Below are 16,506 nucleotides of genomic sequence, written 5' to 3'. Positions count from 1 at the left end.
GTTTTCTTTGGTGGTTCTCATACTAATTAAAAAATATTCCTATAAGCCCATATGGTGTTTGTAGGTGGGTTATAGTGATATTCATAATCTTATTGACAAGCAGACTGAACCAATTCAACTAACCCTACATTTTTGTGGAGATACATCAATGGGGTACGTATGTTACATACTTGTTACTGAGTTATCCATATCATTTGTAATGAGTATTTTTCTGAGAATTTACAATGCAATTAATAATGTTATTATTAGAGTTTTATGAAAACTTATTTTTCACACTTTTTCATCTCCATGGGTTGATATATACACACACACACACATGCATAAACATCCCTAAACAATCAAAGTTGTCCTTGTGGGAAAAATCTCAGATTCATTAAAAATCTTTCAAATCATACTCTAACAAATGTTGAAGTCAAAGCATAAACAAAGGCTTTAAGTTTATTCCCTCTTCTAAATATCGACATAGAAAAACTCTTGTTAGAGACATTAACAAAAATATTTGCATCATGAGATTGTGTTACATCTACATCATGAAAAACAAACAATCTAACAGACATCCGTTCAAAAGTAGGTCCATGTGAACAACACTGACAACGGATAACCCTGAGCTGGAAAACTACCTCGAAGCTACTAAAATTGAGATAGCTGTGAAGTCCGTTTGAAACCCAAATTAGAAGCAACATGACTCAAGCAGAAAAAAACGCTCTGAATAATCTGTCCAAACAAATCACAATACAGCCATTCAATAAAGAAAGAGGCATAGCAATTGTGAATATGACAGACTACACTCAAGAAAGTAATAGACAGCTCCAAAATACGAAACTGTTACTGTAATGTAAAACAATACAAGGCAACATCAACTATACGGTGGATTTGATTTACGAAATCATTAAAAACATGTGTGAAGATAAAATCATTGACAATAGAGTCTCAGCTTCCTCAATCCCAAACCAAACATATACGCACACCACGATGGTATCTCCTATCGAAAATCCCACCAGAACTTCAGGAACAGTTTTTGTCGGATGCCCCATTATTAGTGGCTGCTCCAGCCCTACAAAACCAATTCTTGTAATTTCTAGACTATTTAATAAAACCAACCGTCCAAAGGCAACCAACATACATCAAGGACACAAAAGACTAAAAATACCGTCAAGGACAGTATGCTCACATTCGGTTTGAATTGGCCCATTCAAGAAATATTTAAACCAGAGAAACAAGAATGACAAAAGACAATAAGGTCTGCAACTTAGGTACTGGAGGTCATCTTTAGAACATGCATATCAACTTCTATAGGAATGGGACAAGCACATCCTACATACATTTATAAGCAAATGTCAACAAAAAAATTAGCCCTGGTAAAAAGTAATGCTACCTCATCAATCTTCTAGACCCTACCCCCTCCTGAATATCAAATGTTCCATCCCTTTGTTGATCATGGCAGTGTTTCCGTTAGCGTACAAACTTGCGTACTGTACGCATATTTATGGCTCTGTACGCAAACTAAAAATCGCTTGCGTACGGATGTACGCAAATTTCTGGCTCTCGACTGAAAATCAAAATTGTTCGCGTATGTGTTCAAAGACGTTCTCAGCCCACGCAAGTAAATGGGGCGTCGACCTGTTGAAACTATAAATAGCACGGAGTGAACGCGTACCAAAGACGTCCCTAGCGAGTTTCAGGTCACGTTCGTTGATGTTCACATACCAGCGTTAAAGACTAAACAACGTTTCTCCTATCTACAAATCAATACTGTAGCTGTCAATCATTTCCACGCACATTGACTTTCGACCAATGACAAGACGTGCCTAATTAATTTAGATACAAATAAACTATTATCATCACACGATGTTTTTTTCTTTCCCACAGGCTTGCACAATCATTTCGAGTCGCTTCTCCACGCACGTGTTATTTGCTATTTGACTGTTGATCCTCTATCCACGAACCGGGCTAGACGTAAATAAATATGTCGAAACGTCAAAAGACACTCGATTCTCTGTGGAGGACAACAAAGACCACAGAACCACGCGTTAAAGACGATGTTCTCAACACGGAGCCGGGTGATAATAATGAACCTAATAACGCTACCGAAGACGTTGGAATTTCAACACCGCATGCCTCGGTTTCCAGCACAACAGTTACCGATTTGGACACGCCAAAAACTGACGGATAAAAACATCAAAACGAAGTCGACTAAATGAGAACGTCATCGATGACATCATGATGATAACACTGCAAGGGCCAGAGATCGGAGAGTTTGACTTCCAAAGTGCGATGCAAGAGTTTAGACGGCAGAAACAGCGGAGAAAATAGATTTGTTTGACGTCTATTTAGGGAACGATGACGTCACCACTGATACCAGCGGCAGCCTCTATGTATTAGCGGTACTTCTTTGTTTTGGTTTTATGAGGTCAGTGGTCACCGTACGCGACTTTTTTTACTTTGTACGCAATTTTCCAGAGCCTATGCGTACATCGTACGCAAGTAGAAAAAAACTAACGGAAACACTGATCATGTTCATTTTACATAAGGCCAGATGGCAGGAAATACATTTACAACCTTGGGGATTTTTTAATTAAAGAGGCACTCCCCGGATCCCACTTGGTAACATTTTTAAAACATATTTTTTAAATTTTTTGACGTGGCAACTGCACGCGGATCACGAGATATCGAGGAAAACATGTCCTCAAAAAAGTAAAAGTTTGAATTCCGGTGGCCCACCTAAATTCAGCTTCCGAACATCGAACGTTCGACACTTGAGCCATTGTCAACTAAGCTATGGAGTACGAGTCTACGCTAACGCTGCTGTACGCCACAGTACCACTCCCGTCGGTGATTGGTCATGCCCCGTGGGGGAAAGCCAAGTCTTACTGACTCGGAGAAAAAAACGGAAAACAAAGTTTGCTGATTCCACCAGAATTCGCATAGGTGACTAGCACATATACGTGCGGTTGATACATAGCCTCACTTACTGTGACATATTTCTCATTAAATATTGGCATGTGTCAGATGTTTTATACAAGCCTTGTTTCTGGATAATATCTCTGATTTTTGAAGACCACAAGGTCAAGAGATTTTGTCCATAGAGTGTTCACACATGAATTTGAACGTTGGGTGCAGGGTATTGCACTCCTCGACAAATATTTGAAGTGCACGTTCTATTCCTGTGTAAATTATGAAAATGTCATCTTTGAAATGTTTCCATTGGACCGATTGATCGGATTCTATATAGTTTTCTCCATTTCATGGAATGTGATGTCGGCTATCTCTGGTGAGGCCATGCTGCAGCCAAAGATTTGTTTGTAGTATTCTCTGTTGAATTGAAATATGTTGTTTCGTGTACCTTGTAGGTTGTTTTTTGATATTATACGTGTTGGCTGGTACTATTTCAGCATCCAGGCTAGTATGGATACTGCGTTTATGGCTTTATTTTGTGGCATGTTTGTGTACATCACGTAAGTGTCAGCAGAATAGAGTTTTCTGGTATTTTTATTAGCTCACATTTGGTTATACCAATGTGAGATTATCATATAAGCTGAAGTCGGTGGCGTCTGTATGTATGTATGTGTATATGTATCGGTATGTATGTATGTACGTACGTACAGTATGTCCGTCAACTTCAAAAACTCACAAACCACTGCTCTTTTTAGTGCAGTATTTGGTCTGTGGATGCATCCTGGGCTGTAGATAGGATTTGTTCAAATGAAGTTTGCAGTGCCCAAATTAAGCAAATGAGCTTAAACATGTGAAAATGGTCAAAAATCAATAATTCAAGAACCGCTGGTTTGATTGCTTTGAAAATTAGTATGCAAGTAAGTACCTTAGGTAGACCTTAAACAGTTTTATGTATATCGTGAAGACTTCTTGAATTTTGTATTTTGCTGAACTTTTTGGCTATTTTCCTCATTTTAAGTAAAAATTATTCTTTTCTGAACCCGCCAGCCCAGTTTCTCTCAAATTTGGGTTGGATGTTTGCAGGGTGTTACCCTTCTAATTTGTTGAAATTACGAGAAAATTGGAAAAATTACTGTTTGGGGCAATTTTTAGCTCCCATTTGCCATACATATATGGCAATTGGGAGGTTATATGGTTGTAAAAGTCTGTATGTGAGATGTCTGTCTGTATGTATGTATGTATGTACGTATGTATGGATGTCTGTCCATCCAACGCAAAAACTCAAAAACCGCAGGATGTATTAACCTGATTTTTGGTGTAGTAATGCCGTATATGGTGTAGATGTGCCGTTGTTAAAATGAACTTTTTAGTCTCATAGATATGCAAATGAGGTAGAAAAAAAGGCGAAAATGGTCAAAAATCAATAACTCAAGAACTACTCATCTGATCATTGTCATATTTAGTATTTAGGTACCTCAGGCCCAACTCATTTAAACATATAGATTTGATGTCAATATTTGATGCTTTCTATTTTTAATGAATTTTATTTCTTTTTTTTTTGCCATTTTCCAATGGTCAGATCGCTTCAAAATGAGGCGTGCAGGTGCCTTGTGATAACTCAAAATAGAATTCATTGAAATTATGGCAAAATTTGTATATTTGTATTTTTTGGCAATTTTGTCATTTTTGATTAAAAAGATCTTCTTTGAAGCTGTGTATGCGATTACTTTCTAATTGGGTGTGCAGGTTCGTAGGAGTGACCTGAAGATGACTCGGTGAACTATAAAAGGCAAAATTTGCAAATTTGTGGTACTTTCTGCCATGCCTTCAAATTTGGTACACAGGTAAAATGTAGAAGGTCATTCATTTAAAGTCAAGTACTGCCTGTGCACAGTAAGTGAGACTACCAACAATTCCCCTTGATTTGTGTGCTCAAACATTATTTACTAAAGGCTTCTTCAATTTTATCAGTTTCTTAACAATTTTTAACTTACAATTTAAATTCAGGATTATTGGTTAAAACTATGTTCCAAAATTATTGATCATGTTTAAAATTCAGGAGTAAATTGAATAAGAATTCGATGTTTGAAGGTGCTACAAGTTGCACACTTGTCAAGATAAAGTTATCAGCAACTAAGATGGTCTCATCATACCACCTGTCAGACATGCAAATTTCCTTTGTTACGAACATTAAAAAAATCAATACTCTTTCTTTTGCCAACACAGATGCAACTTATTCCCTCAGTTTCCTTGAAAATATTGTGTATGGCTGTCAAAAATCTATGTCGACAAAATTACAAAATTGCTATCTTCTCCGAGGAAAAGGGGTTGATCATCTCATTATTCACAGTGAGAAATCAGAAAATTATGATGACCAGAACTATGTTGCCAGAATTTTGAAATATGGACCAAGTTGTTCTGTGTACAGAAGAAATTTGCTTCAGTTCAGTTAGTCTGGTTCCCTGACCCATTTCCCCGGTAGAGGGCGTGGGGAAATATAGGGTCAGGTACCGGCTAATGTAAATATGGACGCTATTGGCTTAAAATAAAACAAGCTGTGATTGGATGAAAGTAATTTTAACACTTGTAACTTTTTCTCATCTTTCTTGGGTTTCGCACTTTCAGGCTCACTTGACACCAACTTCTTGTTTGTACCACAAAGCCGTGGAGGTAGAAAGAAAGACTTTCTACCTCCATGATTTAGCCACTGTGATTTAGCACACCTCTTAATACTTTTAGAAGGTCGACATGATGCCTGGCATTTTTCAAGAAATTCGGACACCATTCTATCCATCAAAATCAATCGTCGTTCACAGTTCCAACAAAGTTTGCTTTCAATTAGCTGTGATATCGCAGCAGTACTTGTGGCGTGTATCGAACGTGCTAGGGTCATGAATGGGGTCACGCCACAGTCGACGATGACCTCAATGACCCCAGCGCGTTCGATACACGCCACAAGTACTGCTGCGATATCACAGCCAGTCTTCAATCATCTCTATTTCCCCGTACTTCTGGATTAATCCTTTCAGTTTATGTTTCCCGTCTTGTGTGCCAATGTTTTTGGTTCGGATACCAGTGGTCGAACATAATTCTGATCCAGTCGAATTTTGACCGGCGTTTTTATGGCAGCAGCCATATTTGTTGTAGCATGTTCTGTCAGGTGACTAACCTCCGCCATCTTGAACAAAATTCTGTTCAAGATGGCTACCCGGTACCTGACCCTATATTTCCTCACGCCCTCTACCAGGGAAATGGGTCAGGGAACCAGACTACAGTTCAGTCAGTGATCTCCGTGTGTACAGACCATGGAGAATTGTGGGTAGCCTCACTTACTGTGTATGTGTCACCGACATAGCACAATCAAAGGCTTCATTAAAGGTGAATTCCTTAGATATGCTCACACATGCAACAATGCTGACTTCACAAAAAAGGTCAATTTTTTCACACGAAAACTTCAATAATATCTCGAATCAGAATGAAGTCAACCTAACTGCATGTCAAGAATACCTCATAGACAAATATAGGAGGAATGTCATAATGACAAAACTTGTCTATACAACGACCTTCAGTCTGTATACAGTGTTAAAAATACCGCCAATGGCGCTTGGACATAATGACAGTTTAGTATTATCGGCATTTATCAACAACCTCACTCACTGTGAATTAGACAGACCACAAAGTCAATGTGCAACATATAGCTGAAAGACTATTTTTCATATTGCGATTTTAAGCCCATTTTTATGAGAAAAGAGACATGTATATGTATACGGAGAAAAAAGGCAGAAGACATATCTGTAAACTTTTGTTGAGTGACAATCACGTATGCATCTCTTGAAAAATTTTGTGGTTATAAGGTATAACAGTAGTGTAAGAATAATGAGGTTAGAATAAGTGTAGTAAAGCTAAGTTGACAGTAATTAAGATTACAAAATTATACACTAAGCTAAGGAAATCTGAATGAAATAAATGTTGAAAATAGTAACTGAAGCTAAGATAGGGATGAACTGAGTTTCTGCAAGGGGGCAAGATGATCTAGTACATGTAGGGCAGCAAAGTCATGGCAGGGATCACTTTGGGGCACGATAACGCGATATTTACGCTCAAAAATCAGAAATATCGCATTCAGAAAAATCAATTGGGCAAAAAAGTCGCGCCGATAATTCAAATGGCGCGTACATGATACCTTTACGCGATCTAAATTCATCGGTAATATTTGGCAGATTCAGTACAGAACCACTCATTGTGTCACCGTAGAAAGCGCTATAATTACGCTAGAAAAAAGCTGTTGCAGAGTTACCCGTTTCAACAGCGTTTGTGATTGGTTGCCAACAGGAAGTTTTGCGTTCATTGACAAATCATTGGAGTCGATACAGCAAGTGTTTATTGCTGATGTACAGTGTGTTGTCATCGCTCAAAATGGCGCTTTCAAAGGAATATTTGTGTCCAGTACGAGTGGTAGTGCGAAGAAAAAACGAAAATGCACTATTCTGGACTACTGTACTTCCATTACTGCCGCACTAGAAAGTATGGATTCGATCGCCTCCGATTACAACTACACTCAGTGTGACAGTTTTCGGACAGGGTAGTGAATTTCGCCCAAAGCCGTTTCATAAATGACGAGCACAACAAAAACTTATTACATACCTTTCGAAACTTTATTGTGTTTATCCTACAAAATGTTAATACCAACAGAAGTGGCATTTAGGGGGTCAAAATTGCCAAATTTCTGCCCATGTTGAGTGCATGTAATCGGACTGCTATCGCAGTAATCGGACGTCGTATTTTGAATGTGATAAGGGGCTAAATATTGATATTTTGAAACTTCGAACCCCGACTTTCAATTTCGATGAGTTTAGAAAACTATATGAAAATATTTCGTGATAATTAGTATACGGTACGTTTAATCAATGGACGACGCAACTATATTTCAACGTGTATAGCGCTTACATATCGGATTTTGGCTGTCCCTGTGTGTTGCGTCCGACACCTTGTATCGTACGGTGTGGCTAACTTCACCAAGTTTGTAGCCCGAAATAGCTTCTACCAAAAAAAAAGAAAATAGTGACAACATCACTGTTCGCTCCCATATAGTTATCAGAGTGATGACATTGACCCCAAGTGTGCCTTGGCTCATGGAGATAACGAACAGCTGAATGTTATGATAAAATAGTTAAGTATAGACCTATACAGGCACTGAGAGTGAATATGTTACAGCAATTTGATTAGTTGATTAGTTTCTTTTCCTTTTCTACTCCTGTGATAATCTTTAAGACAATCAATCTGCAAGGCAGTTTATGTATTGACAAATATGTTATCTTTTACAAGTACACAGTAAACTGTTCTTGATTTTTCATTTACAATATTTGACAAAGACTGAAATACATAACATGCAACCAATGTTTACACTTTGCCCATACACCAGATACATGGAGAAATTTCAACATACAATCATCAACTCAGAAACCCTACACGAAAAAGTAAACATTGTTTTCTTCCAGAACAACTGGTGCATCAACATCTGGAACAACTTACAAACTTAACCAATTACACAAGGATGATGACACAAGAGATAAAATTAAACTGTGGTGAACTTGACCATCCCTTTCAAATCCTTACCTAACTTGACATCTTAAACTAAAATACACTGCATGGTTAATTGCGCACAAAAATACATTGGGGTGGACTATTTGATAAGGGACGGTGTCTGGAAGATCGATGAGGTACATTACAGTATCTTTTTTATCTGATCCATTGTACATTCTTTTTCCCCACTCTCCAATCTTTTCGTTTTGTCAAACCTTCTCTGGCTGAATTTTTTATTTATTTGTTTGGAATTTTTTCAAAATCTGCCAGGATTTTTTTACTGCATTTCAACACCAAATACAGTTTACCATATCAAATGCTTACTAAATCACACCACACCACATTATATACTCTTAGTTCCAGTAGGTATAAAATTACCAAAAAAAATCTTAAAAATACAAAATGAAAGATATCCCAGTAAAACTGAAAGTTTTGCAAAGTTGCCCCAAAAATTCAAAATTCCGGATTTCAACTTAATTTCAATATATCTTATTAACAAAAACCCTAAGAACCTGTTTACTAAATATCAAAGCAATCAGACTGGTAAATTTTGAAAAACAAATTTTTTGACCAAAAATGAGAAAAATTGCCCCCCCCAAATACAAAATTGCAGATTTCATCCTAATTTTAAATATATCTAATTAACATAAACCCTAGGAACCTGTACACTAGATATCAAAGCTACCAGATCAGAAGTTTTAGGAGAACAATTTTTTGACCAAAAAAGGCAAAAATTGCCCCAAAATAAAAAAATTGCCAGTTTCAACATACCTTCAATACATTATATTGGGATTAATCTTAGATACCTGTATACCAAATATCAAAGCTATCAAATCAGTAGTTTTTGGATAAAAAATTTTTTTATCAAAAATTATGAAAATTGCGCCAAAATTACAAATATGACAATATCAATACAATTTGCACAAGCATGACTGAGGTCATTCTGAGGAACATGAATATGAAGTTTTATAGCAATCAGATGAGCGATTTCAGAGAACAAAATTTTTTGACTAAAAACGAAAAAAAATACCCTAAAAATACAAACATGCAAATTTCATCCAAATTTTTGCACACATACTTTAGAATACCTAAAAAAAATCTGCATACCAAGTTTCAACCAAATCTGACCACTGCTTACTGAGTTTTAGCCATTTGCAGGATTTTTCCTTTTTTTCCCCTCATTTGCATATTTTTGGCACTGACATGTTCAGTTGAACAAATTCACATCTCCACCCCTAGGTGCACCTGTACACCAAATACTAAGACAGTAGGTGCTACGGTTTAGGAGTTTTTGATGTGGGCGGACATACATACATACATACATACAGACGACATTTTTCCACCTTATACGAATACCTCCCATTTGCATATACATATGCATATTATATGGGAGCTAAAAATCCAAAACGGGACGGCAGCGCCACCTGACCTAATATGCTGTAGCATGACTTGTAAAACGCTATCAAAACGGAGCGAAGTGAGTATAACGAACAGCATGTCATTAAATGTCTGAAAACTGAGGTCATCCGAAAACTGCCGGTCTCACTGAGTGTATTGTTATGCAAATTAACCAACATGCAGAAAATCAGGGAAAGTTAGGTCCGGTTCCCACAGACTTTGAAATTCTCCCACTGTTTTTTTTCATGTGCGATTTTATCTCATGCCGTTCTTGAGCCAGGGTAATCCCTGTCATGGTCATCTTTTTATACAATGCAAGAGTCGAGATACATGAATATTCCACATTGATTAAGGGTCATTAGCATAGAATTTTAATACCGAAACAATGCTCATTAGTATAATCTGCATATTTGAATATCATTATACCTTGCATCTTGCACTAATAGCATCTTTTTGTCTAATACTAGTACCTTGTGTAAGTTCATGAACTTTACATAAATCTTGCTATAGATTTGTTGCTAATGGGCAATAACTGTGTTTCAGATCATTTGAGAGTAATCCATCCATGACAGGTTTAAATTGTAAAATAGCTTCTATTTAAAGAAGAGAAACTTCTCAAATAATTTTTTGTTCCCTGTAATTTCCTGTGAGAAAAATAGCGTCAATGATGACACTGTGCTCCTCAGTGTATTTAACGATAGGGATGCAAGGAGAGAGGTTTGGGGAATGTTGCTGAGAAAGATGCAAAGAAAGGGTTGAAATGTGAAACTGTAATAAAACCTATTGTTTTTTTAGCAGTGAGCGTCCAGCTTGGTAAACATGCCATCTTGTACATGAAGGCAAAAAACATAATTTTCACATGTCCACCATACTTGGAATTTGCATAGATGTACATAGATCATCCAAATTGATTTATCTGCAAGATTTTGTATGTTCCTTGCTACAAAATTCTGACCCAATTGAATTATAACAGGAAAACATGCACGCATGATTGGACAGTGTGGACTGTGTAATGCATGCACTACATCTGCCGTGATGATGGATTGCCAGACGACCACACTGCATCAAAGAACTGTAGTTTAAAACGAAAATATAATTCTAAACAAAATGACATAGTAATAGGAGTATTAGTCTTGATGGGGCAGGGAAATGTGGTCATTAAGAAGTATCACTGGATTGATATGTTAAGATCTATGGGCACATAGGTCTTTGTCGTTGTTCCCAATTTGAAACACATGAGGCATGTCTAAGTTATGGTTCTAAATTGGGAAAAAAGATCAGACCTGTAGCTGTATTGGCCAGCCAAGAAATACATATGCGCATAATAAATGAGGTACAAGATGTGACATCTTAAGGTCTAATATCCTATCAAAATTGAAGGGTATAGATATGCATATATATGTATAATCAAGGTCAAAGGTCATTGAGGTCACATGACATTTTGAAAAAAAAAATGTATTGCTAATAAATCCCTATATGCCAAAAATCAGACCTCTACCTCTATTCGCTTGCCCAGAATTAGATATGTGTATAATAAATGAGGTAAAGCGTGTGTTGTGATAAGGTCTCCCATCCTACTAAATATAAAGGACATAGCGCTTGTGGTACTTATTTATTGACATAAACGTATATTTTAGGTAAAAAATCAAGTTCACATGACATTTAGTCAAAAAATTTCTATCCTATAGTTATCCCTATATACGAAAAATCAGACATCCAGCTCTATTGGCTTGCTCAGAATTAGATATGCACATAATTAATGAGGTACAGTATGTGGCGTCATAAGGTCTCCCATCATACCAGATATGAAGGGTATGGCACTTGTGGTTACTGAGTTATCGACAAATATGTATATTTGAGGTCAAAGGTCATTGAGGTCACGTGACATTTTGTCAAAAAAAATTGTATTGCTAAGTTATCCCTATATACCAAAAATCAGACCTCTAGCTCTATTGGCTCGCTCAAAATTAGATATGTGCATAATTAATGAGGTAGAATATGTGGCATCATCCCATCATACCATATATGAAGGGTGTAGCACTTGTGGCTACTGAGTTATGGACAAATACGTATAACAGTGTTCTCCACAAATGAAAATTAAAGGCGGGTGGCTAATTATCATACTTATTTGCATAATATTTGCATATAATTTACATATCACCAGGGCTATTCACAAGGCATTCCAGTGATATACTTCTGACATTTTTAATATTTTTCTCCATTCAGCAGTGATAAATGGCAAGCTATACAATTTATTTTTAAATTTAAATCCTTTTTATTTACATTAAATAAATAATAAAACATCAAAAGTGAAAAAAAAACATTGAACTAATACAAACAATACACAATTTAGTAAATATAAGCTTATTGCACAATACCAACATGAAAATTCAAAAGTAGGCCAACATGAGAAGTAATCAGTGTTTGAAATAATCGGTGGCAAATGGTGACACGTTTTCATATGATCCTCTGTTACTATATGATTGTCTGTAGCCCGATTGGTAAAGCCATGAACGTCTTTTTTTACGTGCGGCGTCCATGACAAGTTGATACGGGACTGAATATTTGCACGAAGTTACAATGTGGAGTCAGCGGAGCATGCCTGCAGAGAAACATACGTTGACTTTAAAACTCTATTCATAATAAAGAGAGGCCCGAAAAAAATGATACCAGGTATTTCCAAGAGAAAGATTTGAAATTTCATCGACTCATAGTTCGGCAAACGTACAAAACTTTGACAACTGCGCGGCGTAGGCTGCCATGCATGTTTGTGTGGAGCACGCTGGCGCTCTTGATCTCGATCACACGCGACCTTTGAACTATACAGTACAGAACCCTATGTACATAGCTGTTGTATTCGGATGATCAAACGAATGATGATTTTAGCTCGTGCAGTTTCTTTTTACTTCATTTCATTGTGCTTTTAATATTTTAAAACGGTCATGGATTTTGAAACTTGATCAAACGCAACTGCTTCTCAAAGTCAATCGAGTGAATCGCATGCAAGTTACGAATGCGTGACAGGAAGTGACACACATTGCTTCAACGTCATGTGGACGTACACGGATCTCAAAATGGCTAACTCGGCTCGGATACGCAACGACCTGAACACGCGAAGTACCATACTTTTTTGCATCTGATATTTGTGTCAACCAATCGTACGATTTTAGCCACATCTGATCGAAATCACTTTTCCTGACCTTCGGATCCTTACAAGTACGAGACATTGGCGGCAATGGTAGTCGCCTATAGTATAGATGCTTTGACTGAGTGCCCGCTGGCAAAAATGCAACACCGAGCCTTGTACCGTGTCCGTTGTATGAAATGGACGGTGTCTGTACGGTACGGTCGGCAGCTTAACACATTTCAAGCTTTTTAAATTAAAGTCTTAGCGAATGTTCATCGGCACTACGGCCGTTTCACACTAAAAGGTCGCTGAAATAAAAGCGTGACAAAATCGCCGCTGAGAAACAATAGGTCTTCAACCACATTTACTAAAGAGTATCGGCGGATATGAAAGAGGATCGGGCAAAAAAAATAAAGGATCGGGGCCGATCCTGTTAAACGGCCTGGGGAGAACATTGAGGATTGCATGCAGTCGCAAAACAAACCGACAGATGTGTGAACGGCCCCTCTTTATTACACGACGTTGTCAGTTGCTGTCATTTTTATACAATAGGCTTTCAGATATTGTTCGGACAACTGACTGTGAAAACAGTTTAGGCGACAGAAAACAAAGGTGGGTGGGCGAGATAAAAGGTGGGCGGGCGAGATTAAAGGTAGGCGGCGACAAAAAGAAGCCGGGCGCACCGCCCGTCAAAAACCCCTCGTGGAGAACACTGATTGTTATGTCTGTTTCCCCTCTAGCTTCCGAAAATTCTTAGTAAATTTACAAATTCAGTCTCAAAAGTTTAAGTAAATTTCAAAATTGATTGTATTAATTAAGTTGTCAGTTATTAACAAATTCCTTTCGATGCCAATACAGCTCATCTCAGAACCGGACATACTTATATACACACAAGATTTGGCAACACCCTGACAATTAAATAATCTCCAACAGCACTGATTTACATTTACAAATTATTCTAAGTGAAGTAATTCTCCAATTGCAGATACTATGCCAGAACTTAGAGTTCAGCACTGCCAAGATATGAGTATAGCACACTGAATTTTGAAACCAGAGTTATGAAAATGACTGAACTGTGTCACAATAAGTTTCTTTTTATTAAATTAAATCAATCGTTTCATTTTTTTCTAAGATTGTAGAGACTAAGGGTTAAGGATATTAGTAACTTTAAACCAGGAAAAAATACCAATAAGTGGAAAGGATCAAAAAAATCAACTTATTTATTTCTTTACATATTACAAAACCAGAAAGTAACACATAATTCTAATTTAAGTGATTTAAGGCTACTTTTACAAGCTTACTTGTCAATGTTTGATGATGGAAAGAAACACAAAATATAACTAACTTAAACAATCAGGGCCTGAAAAATTTAATTTTTATCCACTTGTCCCCGGACAAGTAGCCTCTATTTTTCTACTTGTCCGTAGCAGAAACTCACTTGCCCTGAAAATTTTCAAAAAAAAATGATTCTGCTCTTACCCAGATTGTGGGACCTCTCCTACAGTCGTTTGTGACAAATTGGTGGTATTTACAGTTTATAATTGTAAAATAAGTACATTACCATAATGAAAATTATTTAATATGCTTTCGTCGTTTATGGGAATTCTTTCCAGTTACCGCATTAAGATGTGTTTAACAGAAATAAATACTAGTAAGATGTTTCATCACACTTATGACTATAAAAGTAGAAGTGATTGAAGACAATAGTCTAATAATGCAGACATTTAACATGGTTTTTTCACTACTGCTGTGAAGATCACTTCATTTTTATAATTGCCCAAATGATTGATACTTTTTCATTGAAATTGCAAAAAAAAAATAGGTTGAAAACACTAAATATCTGAGAGAAACTCCTTTCTCTTCATAATAGCAATAGCAACTTGCCATAACACGGCTTTGACAAGCTAGGTGGCTTTTGTTAAGGTCCGCTACAATCAAGATAAGGGGTCTTAACCATATAAGGAATTCAGCATGGTGACCAACACAAGCTTGCTGCGTACGATCGAAGAGTGGCATGAGACTCCCTCTGGAGAAATTTCTGACTGCAAATACTACTTTGAAAGACAGGGATATAGTGCTTCATCAAAATTTTGGAGTTACTGATATTTTTAGGTAAAGTTGTGAGCTTCCATCACACCACATAGTGCCGTTTAACTTTGATGCTCCGTGCAGTGTGAGTGTGGCTAGAAATTTCATTCTCCGTACACACTGTGTACTGTACTGTAGCTAGCACTTAGCAGGTTAGTTGGGTAGAGAAACCGTGGTTGTCAATAAAGTGTGCTCTACTGTTTCACTGTCCTAATTGTTAGGTGAAAAGTTAGTTGTTCTATTTAAAATGATCTACGCTTCCGCTTCAAACATCACTGTCTGGTTATTATCTCGTTACATTTTACATGTAAAATGAGTGGAGAAGTACGTGGGCCGGCATTTGCCCCAGGGTCCAGTGGCTAGTGGACGCAAATCGACTTGCTTATACCATGAATCGCAAACTGTAACAGAGTAACTGATTTTTCTTTAGTGTTTCGGTTGAGATGAAAAAATAAGCACTGATTTGAGTGCGTTCCAGTGACCCATGTCAGGTACTTTTGGGGGACATCGTTTCTAATTTGCGTCAAAAGACGAAAGAACGCACTCTTGGCAAAACACTGAGTTGACTCTGAACTTTCTGCCCGCGGGCAAGTGAGGGCTAGTTTTGCGCTAGTCCGTATTAGAAATCAGTCTGTCCCGGGCATCGGGCAAGCGTAATTTTCAGGCCCTGACAATAATTATAAAAAACCACGAATAAACCTCAAAAGCAACAAAATTCCAAGCATAACATTACACGATGGTTCAGAATGTTCATTTACAAAGTTCACTCAAAATGTACTTTGAAAACGATAGTATTTTGACAGCTGTTACCGCGGCTACTTACTATAAAAAATCTGTTGAAAAAGAGTACTAAATATCGTTGTTTTTCAGGTCAACAAGTGATTGAATCAAACACGTGTGTCATGAAACAGTAAAACAACAACTGATAAATAAGTAACTTTTCTCAAGAGTAACTTGAAACGACTCGCCTGAAAGAAAATTTCATCCCGTTTCACAGAAACTGACTGCGTATTCGAGCGCCACAGCAATGAACGAACGGTCGGGGAATCCCCACGAAAATCGCTCACACTACGTACTCGTCCAAAACATTGATTGATCACTTTTTAGCTGCATGATTCACTTGCCAAAAATATTTTTATTTTGCAGATAAATAATTGAATTTCTCAGTTTTTTATTTCATTTGTTAATGAAAAGTCATTTTAATGTTTTTAGATGCTTTAAAAATTTCAAAACTCGCTAAAAAGCACCTATTTGGCCAAAATTCAAACGAAAAACACGAAAACCAAGCTCGAATCATGGGCTATTTCTGTAAGAATACTCTCAGTCTCTACTCTCGCCGATGCACGATTTTTGCATCGAAATTTTTCACTCATTTTCGTTGGTATGACTTTGAAACTCCAGGAAGCGATTGAGAA

At 37.2% G+C, this 16,506-nt stretch overlaps 1 protein-coding gene across 1 annotated transcript in view; it reads right to left on the bottom strand.

Moving 5' to 3' along the window:
• The window catches only part of LOC139145762 (vacuole membrane protein 1-like), a 268,119-nt gene extending 260,191 nt beyond the window's left edge, over positions 1-7,928 (bottom strand). The window contains 1 exon segment of the mRNA XM_070717066.1: positions 7,843-7,928. The gene's annotated coding sequence lies outside the window, so the exon portion shown is untranslated.
• Positions 7,929-16,506: the final 8,578 nt, after the last annotated feature.

The sequence above is a fragment of the Ptychodera flava genome, chromosome 12 (genome assembly GCF_041260155.1).
Source record: "Ptychodera flava strain L36383 chromosome 12, AS_Pfla_20210202, whole genome shotgun sequence".
In the NCBI taxonomy this organism is placed as follows: Eukaryota; Metazoa; Hemichordata; class Enteropneusta; family Ptychoderidae; genus Ptychodera; species Ptychodera flava.
This window is presented reverse-complemented; position numbering and strand designations above follow the sequence as displayed.